The sequence below is a fragment of the Macrotis lagotis genome, chromosome 3 (assembly GCF_037893015.1).
Source record: "Macrotis lagotis isolate mMagLag1 chromosome 3, bilby.v1.9.chrom.fasta, whole genome shotgun sequence".
NCBI classification, from domain to species: Eukaryota; Metazoa; Chordata; class Mammalia; order Peramelemorphia; family Peramelidae; genus Macrotis; species Macrotis lagotis.
This window is the reverse complement of record NC_133660.1, coordinates 179,110,872-179,126,037: the sequence shown is the minus strand read 5'-3', so window position 1 is coordinate 179,126,037 and position 15,166 is coordinate 179,110,872.

Here is a 15,166-nt window from a genome sequence, read left to right as displayed (position 1 = left end):
GATAATTGCATGATTGACAATAGTTTTACCATTCTTCTCTATGCTCTGTATAGGGAATCCTTGTGCCAGATATCATGGGATTTTTGATATTGTTATGAGTGGAGTTTTTCATGATGAATGACTCACTGTACCACTGAAGGTTTGAGGGGACCATTGAATTCTGCCTGTAGAAGAAAAGCAAAGAGAGATGGGTGGAGCCAAGATGGCGACAGGAGAAGAGACTCTCTTAGGTGCTCTCTCTCTATATATATAATATCTGAAAACTTATAAAATAAGGACTCTAAATTTTCGAGAGACAGAACCCACAGAGGGATCCAGTGAGGCACTTCTCCAGCCCAAGGTAACCTGGAAAATAGCAGAAAGGCTCTGCTCCTTGGGGAGTGAAGAAACTTCAGCTTGCCAGAGGCAGCTGCAGGGCAGCAGAGGCAGTTTCCTGACCTAAAACCTGGGAAGCAGCAGGCACAACTTGGAAGATCAGCGGGAGGGTGGGGGCCTCTGCCAGAGCGAGCTCATGAAGTCCAGCCCTCAGGACACTCAGGGAGCAGTGGGCAGCAGCAGCCCAGATTCAGGAACTGCAAGCAGGTGGAGACTGTAAGCAGTACCACCCAGGCAACTGAGCCTCGAGTGCTCAGCCTACCTAAGTTAGGGGAGAGGAGAGAGACTTCCGAGGTCTGTCCTCTGAACCTGGAACAGGACTCTGGGGCTCTGACCACATTCAGATCCTGATCCCAGTCTAGGCCCCCCATAGAAGAGCAGAGCACCACCCCCCACCTCAGCCCTGTGGCGGAGGGGTGCACTTGTGGTCATTTACAGACCAGGAAGGAAGACAGAGCCTCACACACTGAGATCCTTGTTTGGGGGGGGGTGTCCAAATATTACTTAAAAGCTCAGGAAGCACCCCAAGACCAGGCGCAGGCTGGGGAAATGAATAAACAGAGAGAAAAAAGAGGAACACCATTGAGCAATACATTGTCTATGATACCAAGAAGGATCAAAATGCTCAATCTGAAGATGAGGAAGTACAAGCTCCTGCATCTAAAGACTAAAAGAAAAACAGAAATTGGGTTCAGGCTATGGCAGAGATCAAAAAAGATTTTGAAAATCAAGTGAGGGAGGTAGAAGAAAAATTGGGAAAAGAAATGAGAGAGATGAAGGAAAAACACGATAAAGAAGTCAGTAGCTTAGTCAAGGAGATCCAAAAGATTGCTGAAGAAAATAACATGTTATAAAACCAGCATAGGTCAAATGGATAAAACAGTTCAAAAAGTTATTGAGGAGAAGAATGTTTTAAAAAGCAGAATTAGCCAGATGGATAAGAAAGCTCTCTGAGGAAAACAGATCCTCCAGAAGCAGAATGGAAGTGAAAGAAGTTGCTGACTTTACAAGAAGTCAAGACACAATACATCAAAACCAAAAGAATGAAAAATTATTTTATTTGCGGGGGGGGGTGGATTTTGCAAGGCAAATGGCATTAAGTGGCTTGCCCAAGGCCACACAGCTAGGTAATTATTAAGTGTCTGAGGCTGGATTTGAACTCAGGTACTCCTGACTCCAGGGCCAGTGCTCTGTCCTCTGCGCCAACTAGTTGCCCTTGACATCATTTTCAAAGATTTTCTACAGGAAAATTGCCCAGATATCCTAGAAGCAGAGGGCAAAATAGAAACTTAGAGAATCCACCCATCTTCCCTGGAAAGAGGGGAAAAAAAAACGACCCCCAGGAATATTATAGCCAAGTTCCAGAAGTCCCAAGTCAAAGAGAAAATATTACAAACAGCCAGAAGGACATAATTCAAATATTGTGCCATCTAGCTGCTCTTATTATTATTTTTTTAATTTTAATTTTAATTTTTTCTCTTTACTTTATTGCTCATGAGGGTCTATATTTTTAGGGGAGGGGTTATTATGTTTATTCTTTTTTTTAGGTTTTTGCAAGGCAAATGGGGTTAAGTTGCTTGGCCATGGCCACGCAGCTAGGTAATTATTAAGTGTCTGAGACCGGATTTGAACGCAGGTACTCCTGACTCCAGAGCCGGTGCTTTATACACTGTGCCACCTAGCAGCCCCTATTATTTTTATTCTTAAGAATATTTTAGTAATGTGTAAAAAAATCATCTGTACAAAATAAAATAAATATAATAATAATAACAATAATACTTATAAATTAAATAAATAAATAAAAAGAAGACAGATGAGTCAAGCCCCTGTTTGGGATTAGATCCATTTGCTACTTATTATTTACAGGAATCATTAAATTTAACCCCCCTTTGGGGGATACTTTTCCTACTTTGACAAAACATTCACCTTTCTATTGAGTTAAATAATATTCTATGCTTATACAATGAGTTAACAATTCTCTTGAAAAGACTTCTTTGAAGAGTCAAACTACAGTCTTAGAAGCCCTTTGATTCTTCTAGCTAGTAAAAGACAATACTATTTTCCTAACAGCTATAGTGGAGAAATTTCTTCCAATATCTCAGCTTGTCTGTTAACAATTGCCTTTTTAAAAACCTTTATAGTTTTTGTAATGTCTGTATATTCTTTGCCTTTCCTTCTTTCAGGAAACTATTCAAGCTATTAGGATAAACTATTCAGGGTCATTCTCAGAAAAACATTTTTAGAATTTGGACTTGGCAGGTTTTTCACCCTGAGAAAGTTAGTACCCATGCCCAAGATTAGCAAAAGTTCTGAAAATGTACATAGGCCAAACTGCCCAAATGACCAAGAATGAGTTCAAAAAAGACTTTGCATGAGTTCTTTGGCCAACAAGTACCTTCCAAAATTTGAAAATTAGAGTAAAATAAGTGACTGCTGAAAAATAAACTAGGAAATTTCAACATACATATTGATGCTCTCTCAAATATTCTAACTTTCTAGTTCTTCCCTTAATTCACATGACCTACTTTTCCATTCCATCTCAGCTATTAGATACAGGAGCTGTTACATTTCCATGCAAATTAACTTCTAAAATACTATTCTATGAACTCCCAAATTCCTTTGTTTCATCACTATCTTCTATCTATTCATTTTTCCCTATGCCTTACTGATACAGGGAGTTATGAGCATATGATGCAGGGAGTTGTGGACATGGGAGATGTGATTGGAAGCAAATTTTGTGGAAGGAAAAGTGTTAACTGTGTCTATCAGGGGAACCCTGTGGTTCAAAGTGACTCCATTGTTGAACATGTATTTGTCAAGATAGGAGCAGTCTTGGTTCATTCCCCTTCCTCCAGTTTTTGGTTTCCAATCTACCTGACCTTGGCCATCAATGGGTCAATCTTGGCCTGATGTGATAGGAAATGACATATTGAATTTTGAAGGCCATGTACCTTGGGACTCAGTACACAGCTTGCCTATTGGAGAATACCTGGAGCCAGATGCTAGACCACTCCCCAAACACTATCCTTCTCTAAACCACTAACGAAGTGCATTTAAGTCTCCTCAGAGAGAAACACAATACTTTCTTTTCTCTTCCTCAACCAAGGTTTGCTCTGCAAGGATGGCTATCTGTCTTTTTTATTTCTTAGGTCACGTGCTCCTGGCCTAGGCCCCCTGGAGAACCATTGGGCCCCCTATTCCATGAGGCTGGACTAATCCAGCCCAGCGCTTATGACTATCTAGCTTCTCTCTCTCTCTCTCTCTCTCTCTCTGTTACACACACACACACACACACACACACACACACACACACACACACACACAGACCCCTCACCTAGCCTATCCTCAAAGTGCTTGCTGCTTCTCCATGAGAAGAAAAGATTTTAATCTGTATACTTTATAGCAGCTTTTATAAGCTAATCTCAGGGCTATATATGAATTATTTCATCATTCAAAGGTCTCTCAATTTTCAGTTGGTGATACCAACCCTTGGCAACATTACAACTCTTCACTTTGTTTTCTTATTCTCACCTTGAACTTCAATTCTTATAACCCTTGTTTATTTTCCAAACCATGACACCTGCATCTGTCACACTCTCCTCCCTTCATTATTCACCTCCCACTCTTGAATTCCCTGCCCCTTGTCCTGTCACTTATCACATTTAGGGTATGCCCTGTACTGTTTTTAATAGGAAGAACTGCTGGTTAGCTGGGTGGTGCAGTGAATAGAGCACCAACCCTGTTGTCAGGAGGACCTGAGTTCAAATATGACTGCTTTCTTCACATCCATTTACATGTTGCTGAATGAAACTAGAAGAAATATCAATGGACTTACAGTTCCAAGCTGGTGGGGGTGAGGAAGGCACCTTCTTTGGTGCTACCCACCTAGATTCAACAAGAAAACCACCTCAGAATTATTATAGAATAGAAGCAGCTTGTCAGCCTGGTAGTGCTGCAGGAGAAGTATTTGTCTAGCTTTTTTAATAATAAGAAAATATTATTTGTGCCTGTTTGATGTTTTCTGAGGGCTCCCTCAGCAGCAAGGACCCTAATGAAATATAAATTCCCTCTTATTGTACAATGTAACTTCATTATTAAAATGTAAATTCATTCACCATGACAAGAGCAACCTCAGCTTGTCCCTTTAACCCTTCTCTGGTTTCCCACCTCTCAGAGTGGGTACCTGAACTCAGTCTTTAACTTTGCTTTTCCCTGGATCTTCCCTGAACATAAAGTAGGTAAAGCCTATAAAAGTTTGACCTATATTCTCCTCCCTGACAGACTCACTTGAATCTAAGTCCAGCCAGCTCTTATGGCTGTTTTCCTTTCTCTCTCTCTTTCCCTCAGGCCTTCTCACCTATACCTTTGTTTTTCAGTCTGTCCTCAAGCAACTTATTACAGATTTGTAAAATAAAAATCCCAGGCTTTTCCAACTCCAGGCCTAGTATGAGTTTTCACTTCAAGAACTCTCATTTTTATGATGGCACCACCAATTTCTTCCATTTCACTCCTATTACTCCCAGAGGTTGGTGTTTGTCCTTTGTCCTCAAAAAAGCAAAACAAAACATGACATCAGGGAAGTGATGGCATGGCATGCAAGTGAATTTGATTTAAGTGAGAGGATCATTGTGCAAAGTCCACTCTTACTTTCTCTTTAAGAGCCATCTGGGTTCAGGGTCCAGATGATCCTGGATGCAATCAGACTTTTACTTTTTAAAGCTAAGGTCTTTCCCAAGGTCACAGTTTGACTGTGGCAATGCCCATTCAGTGATAAAGACTAGTTAAGACAGAGATCCAAGGCCGTTTTCAATCTTTGTTTTTATGACACAAATATTTTGCTAATATGCAAACCAGAAAGAGCCAAAGCATAGGAAGAAAATTGCAGACTAATTTTCTTAATGAATACTGATGCAAAAATTTTAAATAAAAAAGCCAGCAAAAAGATTGCAGCAATATATCCCTAGGATTGTACACCATGATGAGCATAAATTTATTCCAGGAATGCAAGGTTGGTTCAAGATTAGGAAAACTATCAGCAAAATTGACCAAATCAATAACAGAGCCAACAAGTCATATGATTATCTCAACTGATGCATTGAAAGCCTTTGACAAATACAGTGGTCATTCCTTTATTTTTTAATTAGTAAGGCAATGGGGCTAGGTGACTTTCCCAAGATCACACAGCTAGGCAATTAAATGTCTGAGACCAGATATGAACTCAGGTCCTCCTGACACCAGGGCTTGTGCTCTAACCAGTGTACCACCTAGCTGCTCAGCAGCCATTCCTATTAAAAACACTACAGGGAATACCCTAACTAGAGCTTAGCTTGAAATGATAAGGAACATTTATCTAAACCGTCAGCAAGCATTACCTATAGTGGAGATAAGTTAGATAATTTCCAAAACAATTGGAGTGAAGCAAAGATGCCCATTATCACCTGTATTATTTAAAATTGTACTAGAAATTTAACCTTAGTAAAAAGAGAAGTAAAAGAAGGCAAAGAAATTAGAATAGACAATGAATATACAAAACTAACCTTCTCTCCAGATGATATATTATACTTTAAAAGTCCTAAAGAATCAACTAAAAAACTACTTAAAATTATATCCTGCAAAGTTGCAGGATATAAAATAAACCCACAAAAATCATCAGCATTTCTATTTCTTGCCAACAAAGTCCAGCAACAAGAAAAAGAAAGAGAAATTTCATTTAAAATAATTATGGACAATATAAAATACTTGGGAATCTACCTGCTAAGATAAATCCAGGAACTACAAGAATACAACTATAAAGCATTTCACATAAATAAAACCAAATCTAAAATACTGAAAAAAATATTAATTGCTCATGAGAGGCTGAGTCAATATAAAATGACAATTCCATTTAAATTAATCTATTTATTTAGTGTCATATTAGTCAAACTATCAAAAATTATTTTATGGGATAGAAAAATAAGAGCAAAATTCATCTAGAAGAACAAAAATTCAAGGAAATGAAGTTAATAAAATAAAATATAAAAGAAGGTGATCTAGCTGAACTAGATTCCAAACTTTATAAAGTGATAATTTTCCAACCAATCCAATACTGGGTAAGAAATAGAATAGTAGATTAGTGAAATAGTTTAGGTAAAAATTACATTATAGTAAAAGGCTATAGTAATCTATATAAGATTAATCCAAAGATTCAAGCTTTGAGGGAAAAACTCATTATCTGTCAAAAACTGCTGGGAAAACTGGAAAACAGTATGGCAGAAACTAGATATAGACCAATGTCTCAAACTGTATACCAAGATGGGCCAAAATTAGGTACATGATTGACAACATAGTGATACTATAAGCAAATTTTATAAGCAATTATATAAGCAAAATATATAAGCAAAGGGGGCACGGAATGTTTTATCTGTCAGATTTATGAATAAGGGAAGAATTTAGGGCCAAAGAAGATGTAGAGAATATTACATAATGTAAAATATATAATTTTGAGTACATAAAATTTTTACATAAACAAAACCAATGCAATCAAAAGTATAAGAAAATCAAAAAACTGGGGAAAATTTTTTGCTAACAAGTAATTGATAAAGTTGTCACTTCTAAAATATATAGAAGACTGGGTCAGACATAAAGATACAAGTCATTTCCTAATTGATAAATGATCAAATTACCATTGAACAGGTAATTTTCAGAAAAGGAATAAAAGTTTTCTGTAGTCACACGAAAAAATGCTCCAAATCACATCAGAGATATTTGTACTGTAAATCTTTATACAAATTTGTAAATATTTGTACAAAAATGTTTATAGTAGCTCTTTTTTATGGTGACAAAAATTGGAAATTGAAGGGATGTATATCAATAGGAAATGACTAAACAAAGTGTGGTATATGTTTGTAATGGAATATTATTGTGCTAAAATAAATGACCCGCAGGCCAATTTCAAAAAACCTGGAAAGACTTATATGAAAGATTGCATCATGAAGTAAATGGAACAAGGAGAGCATTGTGCACAGTAACAGCAATATTGGAGAAATGTAAATGATCTAGCTGTTCTTAGCAATACAATGATACAAGACAATCCCAAAGGACTAATGATGAAGCATACTATCCATACCCAGAGAAAGAACTGATTTTGATTGCATACAGACTGAAGCATGTTATTTTTTACTCTTTAATTTTTTTTCTTGAGTCCATCTTGTACAAAATGACTAATATGGAAATGTTGTATACAATTAATATGTATAATCTATATCTAATTGTTTATTCTCTAAGGGAAGGGAGAAAGGGTAGAGGTAGGGAGAATTAGAATTTGGAATTTAACATTTAAAAATAAGATGTTCAAAAAATTGTGGAAAACAGAAATAATAAAACCCTGAGAATTGGATCAGATTTGTTATCTAATCTCAGCTGAGAACTCACCAAGGCAACCACTCTCTTCATACCTAACATCCCCAGTTCATTTCCTACCTTATTGTCCCTAGAGACTGCTCTAAACATTTTTTTGGACCTCTTCCATGATGACTCATTCCCTTACTCTCTTTGAAGAAGAGTTCATCTCATGAAAAAAGAAGCTATTCACTGAAAAATCTTTTTTCCCTCTTCTCATTCCATGTCACTCATATGTCTTCCTTTCCCCACTATCTTCTCTGTACACACACACACACACACACACACACAGACACCATACCCATCAAGAGGTCACAGCCTTGACTTGAAGATCTCTATTGACCCCTTCCCTATATTATAGGGATATAAAAAAAATATTTATTTAAGGCAATGGGATAAAGTGACTTGACCAAGGTCACACAGCTAGTCAATTATTAAGTGTCTGAAGTCAGATTTGAACTCAGGTATTCTTGATTCCAGGGCTGGTGCTCTATCCACTGTACCACCTAGCTGCGCCCCTTCCCCACATTTTAATGCAGTCCATTATATATTGGAATATTGGTAGTTTGTTAGAAATACTTTCCTTGTTTGGAGCTTGGTCTCTACAACCACCCGTTCCATTTGTTTTCTTGGACAAAGCAGATCAAATTATCCTTCTTACATATAAGTTCCCTTTATGTTATCTCCAGGCTGATCATTTCTAGAATAAAGACACCCCAGTGAGTTCTTGAGAGGAAAGTGTAAAATTCAGAGGTCATACAAATCTAATGCAATATTGACATAATGTGACTATGTTAAAGAAAATAGTAAGAAAGTACAGTCTTTAAAAAGTCAGCACAAGGGGCATTGTTATTTCCTTTACCAGTTGAATGTCGTAACTTTGGAAGAGAAAAATGGATATGAGAAATTTACTAGGTATTTAGTATGGTGCTCATAAAATGTAGTATTAACATAGTGAGAAAAATATTAGAAATGGAGTCATAGGGGACCTAGTTTTGAATTCTAGTTTTAATACTTTCTAATTATATGATTATTCATAAATCATTTAATCCCTCAAGATCACAGTTCCCTCATAAGAAAAATGAGTGGGTTAGATTATATGATTACTAAGATCTTGTAGAATTTACATCTGTGAACTCCCATCCACTATAGTCATTTTTAAATATGTATCGTTGTTTTCCTTTGGGTTTGTGTGCACACACCCTCATAGACTTTTATCATTTTCTAAGTTACTTATAGGTAGTGACTTATTGGTAGAAATGATGAATTTAGTGTCTTTGTCAGTGTTCAAAGTCGTGTTAGATATGTAATTGATATTCCTTGACCACCTATTATTTACGACTGTGCAGTATTGTAGAAAATATAAATATATAAAACATTGTAAAAAAAATAGAATCCTTGGACCATTGAAACATATTAAGAATATAGAATTTTGAGGGTGGGAAAGGAAAGAGATAACTCCATTTTCTCTGTTTGATTTAAATTCTCCATTTCCTCTCATTTGACCAGAGATTTTTTTATAACAACTCAGATATAATCAACCTCACATACCAAATATTAAAAAAAACAAGAAATCTGATATCAGACAATGAGATTTTAGCTATCTTCTTTCTATAGAGAGTAATTAATACCAAGTTTGGTTGAGAAACTATGAGAAATTGCTTATAAAAACTGGATATGTAAATTTTACATTTACAGTATATTTAATTATGAGGTATCTTAATAAGAAGGTAATAAAATCATAGCATTATCAAATTAAATTTTACAAAAATATATCATTACAGTAATAAGGATTACTATATTAAAGAATATAGACATTCTGAAATGTATAGTAAATTCTAAACATTTTGTTATCCATTGGCCTGAATATTGCATAATCCTTTTATTTAGTGCATAATGGAATAAACAAAAATGAATAAATGAATAAACAAAATGAAATTATTCTTTCTTTGCAGAGTGATAATTAATTGTTTTTCTGTTGCCCTAGTTACAGTTGTCAGGTTTCTATATCTTATTCATAGCATACATAAATATAACATATCTTTTATTATCACCAAACTCAAGCAGATAAAGCAATTTGTTTATAAGAATTGTTGATAAGTCTCTTTATATCTGTCTTTATCTATTCCTGAATTCCCTTGAGAATAGAGATATTTGACAGTTGTGGCAATATACTGCAAATGTAAAAGCTGTGCAGAACTAAGAGATGATTTTTAGATGATTCTTTAAATACAGTGACCGTGTATGTATGATATTTTCTTGATCAGGAATAAATTCAATTCAGGCTAAATTTTTTAAAAGTTAGGTGTTTAAAGCATACTGAGTGATAGAAACTGTCCTCTAGGAAATATATTCAACTGAGAAGATACAACATGAACGAAGAACAATGGAAAGTGCATGAAAATTATTTTTAAATGATTTAGAAAGTACTCATAGTTAGAATGGAGGGATCTGGAAAGGTTCTCACAAAGTAGTGTAATGTATGATGCAAAGGAATGCAGGGGTTCTAAACTAGTGAAGGGAAAAAGGAGCAAATTCTGAAAATGGGGAACATAGCTTCGGTCATGTCATAGGAGTGAGAGATGGACAGTCAAGTTCAGAGAACAGCAGTACATTTGTTTAGACCGAATACAATTGAATAAATGGGAATGATTTGAAATAATTATCCTCAGACTTCTCCTAAAGAAGAAAGAACCACTGAATTTATTCCTTTTCATCTGCAAAGAATGACCAGTTCATCACTTTTTGCTTTTTTAGTAGAAGGGCATCTCCACTACCAAAAAATGCTTTTGTCTAAAATGTTTAATTCAATAACCTCAAGAAAACTTCTAAAAAGACAAATAGCAAAAAAAAAATTAATTCATTTTCAAAGACTTTCTTTTTTGCCTTTTTATCACCAGCAACTTCTAAAACACATTGCTTGCACAAATGAGATGGACAGTTGTAGAACTGAATTAATAAAGTCAGGAAATCTTTAATTTTAGTATACATTTTATAATGTTTTCAATGAAAAGCAAACAAAATGATTATTAAATGTTTTCAAAAAAAATAGTTTTGGGGGCAACTAGGTGGCATGGTGGATAGAGCACCCAACCTGGAGTCAGGAGGACAAGAGTTCAAATCCAACCTCAGACATTTAATAATGACCCAGCTGTGTGACCTTGGGCAAGTCACTTAACCCTTGCAAAAAAAAAAGTAATTGACCTTACTACCCTTAACAAAGTTCACCATCTACTTTAAACCTTTGCTCCTACTGCTCTCACTCCACAGAAAGCATTCCTTTCCTCCTAGTTTTCCTGTCTCTAGGCTGCTTTATCTTGCTTCTCTATCTAGCAAGGATTGTTGTTATGCCTAAGATTACCTGATTAGGGCACTCTATATCTTACATTTCTTTGGCAGTCCTCAGAACTGCCAAAGTGATAGACCCACACAAAGTGCTTAAGATATATTTATTGATTGAGGAAAGTAATTTTAAGAACATTATTAAAACACCATAGTGATGTCACTTTTATCTGGTATTTGCACAGATACAATGTGCAAAATTGCAGCTAAAACTTGATTGACTGAATTCTTTTTTTTCTCTTTTTATTCCATGAGAGCATGTTTTGTGTGTGTTGTTCCTTTTTCAGGTTTTCAGGATCAAATGAACTCAAGAATCCTTTATCAATTGCCTCTTATATGGCAACCACTGTGATACAAAAATAAACAAAATAAAACCAATTCATGCTCTTAATATGTTTTTTTAGGTTTTTGCATGGCAAATGGGGTTGAGTGGCTTGCCCAAGGCCACACAGCTAAGTAATTATTTAGTGTCTGAGACAGAATTTGAACTCAGGTACTCCTGACTCCAGGGCCAGTGCTTTATCCACTGTGCCACCTAGCTGCCCAGATGCTCTTAATATTTTACTTGAGAGGAGAAGGAGGCAGAGGACCAACATATATAAATTTAAATGAATATCAACTATTTGGGAGCTACATAATTTTTTTGTGGGGGGCAGGGTCATAATGCTAATTTCTTATCTGACAGTCCATACAGATCTCATACCTAACTCATCACGGTTACTTTAAATAAATAAAAGGCAAAATAGTTTCTGAGCTTAGAGACTTGATTTGGAATAAAATACTTTCCTTTTTTATCATGTTATGGGGAATGCAAAATGACTGCTTTGCACTAAGTTATTTATAAACATATTGAAGAAAAGTGTACTATAAAGGTATGTTAGCATTAATCATTTTCTTTGGCATATAATCTTAATTGAGAATGAAGATAAAAAATACATTCAATTTTTAATGATTTTTGTACCTCTCTTTGCCAGAATCTTCTAAAATGGATATTATGAAGAAATTGCCATAAAATCTTTCTGGAATCTATTCTATTTAGTTTACTGATTTATAAAGTATTGAAGGGGGGGGAGCATTGAGATGGAGCAGAATGGAGAGGGCTGCAAAATAGCAAAGGGACAGAAAGTGGGACTTGGGGAAATCTAGATGATAGGAAATAAAATATATCAGTAAAATTCATTTTAATAAAAGGACAAGAAACAGGGGGCCAAACAGAAGGCTGAAACAGATTCAGGATGCCTAGTGTTTATCCCCTTCCCCCCTTCCCCCCCCATGTTCTTTGGCTCAGGTATTGGTTGCCAGGAGACAGAGTAAGTTCTACCCAGCTGGATAAAAAAGTCCATATTGGGAGAAACTGAGAAGGAACTAGAAACTAAACAGTTAGGTGCTTAAAGAAAGCAATTAACACCTTTACCCAGGAGCTGTAAAAAGAACTCGCAGGTGAGAAAATAGATCATAAGGGAAAAGTTTAGTTAAACAGAGCTTAACCTCAGTTTAATAAATTCAAGAAAAGTACTCTAATGAACAAGATACACTCTTAGGATTCAAATATTCTTGGAGGACTTTTCTAACTCCTCCAACTTCTGGTCTCCATGTAGGAAACCGGCAAGGAGTTGCCCCGTATGCTGAGTACAACTTCCTACTTGCAAAGACACCTGGATCTGGATTCAGAGAATTTTCTTGAGTTTGAACCTAAGCTCTGCCAATGTGTGGTTTTATGCTGAGGAATTTGTCCTGAGTCTTGGTTTCCTCATCAGTGAAATGAAGGGAGCTGGGAAAGATTCTGATTAGGCTCTTTTGACTTTTAACTCTATGATGATATGATTCTATAGATTTATATTAATACTTGTTTCTTCCTCACACCTTTCCTACCCTCCTGATCATTCCTTTTCCCATGAACCTCTATCAGCCAATGTGGGATGGGAGAGTATCAGGGTTCTATTTCTCTCCCCCCCCCTTTTTTTAACAGAACTTTTAGTTCTGTAGCACCTATCACCAGGTCAACTACTTTCTCAATAAAATAAAAATTAAGCAAGTCTATTTCTTTAGTCTTTCAGAGTCATCTCACTTCTAACATGAACGATAAAAACAAAACCTCTTGAGTTCCTTTGAAATGGTCACTACTTGTCTTTCTTTTTGTTCTAGGATCCAGCACATGCCTGGTACCACTTGGAATGCTTTTAGGCAAAAGCATTATTCTTTGTGGGGAAGCAGAAGGGCAAAGTTGACAAAACCCACCACTCTTTTAGAGCACATTTAAATTTTTAAGCCTTTTATGTCAGAGGATTAAATTGCAGTGGAAAATAGAAGTTAAGGCTAAGTTAATGAAGAAGTACAGTATTATATAAAATTAAGATTGAACTACGGGTTGTAGCTATTAAATTAATATCATATTTTTGAGTATTTTAATTCTTGAAAAGCATGTTTGCCACAAGGATCCTATAAAGTATATAGTTTAAGTGTAGCTCTAGGTTACATAAATATTACTATTACTAATTTAGAGAAAATAAAATATTCTAAAAGGTTAAAGGACTTGTTCATAATTCATCCTGAAAAAAAGGATTCATACCCAGGCCTCCATACTCCAGATCTGTTAAGCTACACCACCCTAGTATAACATGTGTCTATTGTCTCAATGGCTGGTGCATAGTTTATATTTCATAAAAGTTTACTGAATTGAAATTAATGGTATTATCAATATCACTTTCCCTACCATGAGCACTTTATCTACTCACTGTCCTTTGGAAGACCAAGGTTGGTCTTGCAAAATGGCTCATGTCAGTAGTCATTCATTCATTCACTCAGCAAACTTTGTTAAATACATACTTTGTGAAGAGAATATCCTTTTTTTTTTTTTCTCTGTTGGCATCTTGTCTTACAAGATAGTCATTGCTGGTCTCAAAGGACAAAAAGGTTGACTATGTAGTCAGTCTTACCTTCATATGATTGGCACCTGTCCTCATGATACTTCAACCTTTTACTATTTCTCCTTCATAGATTTTAAATCAAAATAACCCCAACTCTCCAGGGATCAGTATCCAGAGTCATTCATAATACACTCACAACATGAGCTGTGTTTTCTCAGTCTCTTATCAACACTCAAATCACAAAACTGTATTCATTTTATATTCGTTTACTATTTTCTACATTTTCATCCTCTGTTCTTAACACACTCTAAATAACCAATTATTGGTTTCTGACTATGCCTACTTCATCAATCACCAGCTTCAAACAAATGCCTCCTCAGTGAGTACTTTACAAATATTAGCTCACTTGGTCCTCATGGCAACCTTGGGAAGTGCTTACTATTATCATCTCCATTTTGCAGATGAGGAAACGGAGATGGACAAAGATTAAATGAACTTTGTTCAGTACCAAAAGTTCAGTATTACATATCTAAAAAAGATATCTGAGACTATATTTGAACTCACATTTTTCTGGCTGAAGATATAGAATTCCATTGTAACATTTAGTTACTGTTAGGCAGCTTCATCTTAAAAATCCAAAAAAATCAGTACTAATTGCAGATATTTGCAGGTCCTCTACAAATCTAGCCCAATCACAGCCTTACAGAGTCTATCAATTACAATGCCTAAAACATTTATATTTGTTCACTTTAGGATGCACTTGTAATTTAATAATTTTATATATTTTAGTGGATAAATAGAATAAATAAAAGTAAATATACTAAAATAAAATCATAAATTAGGAAGGGAATTTTTGAGTGACATAGCCTGATTAGATTTCATTTTTATATTTCATGTTTCTCTTGACCTGCCATTTTCAAATCATAGTCTTTAAGTTAATATCTTTATACCAAAGGGGGCCAAAATGATGCCCAAGAACTAATTTTTCCCTTAAATCTACATTTCCTATTCATCCACATGGGGAAAAATGTACATTGACAAGGGAATTAGCAGTTCCATTGTTTATACCTTGGAAATGGTTGACACAGTTATTCTCCTTTCTAAGACTTCTAAGTTGTAGGCCCAAGGTTTTAGCCAAAAAGAGTGAAGTTTGTTTTATGGTTATTAATAGCCAGATATTATATGCACTTATCCACAAGTACTAT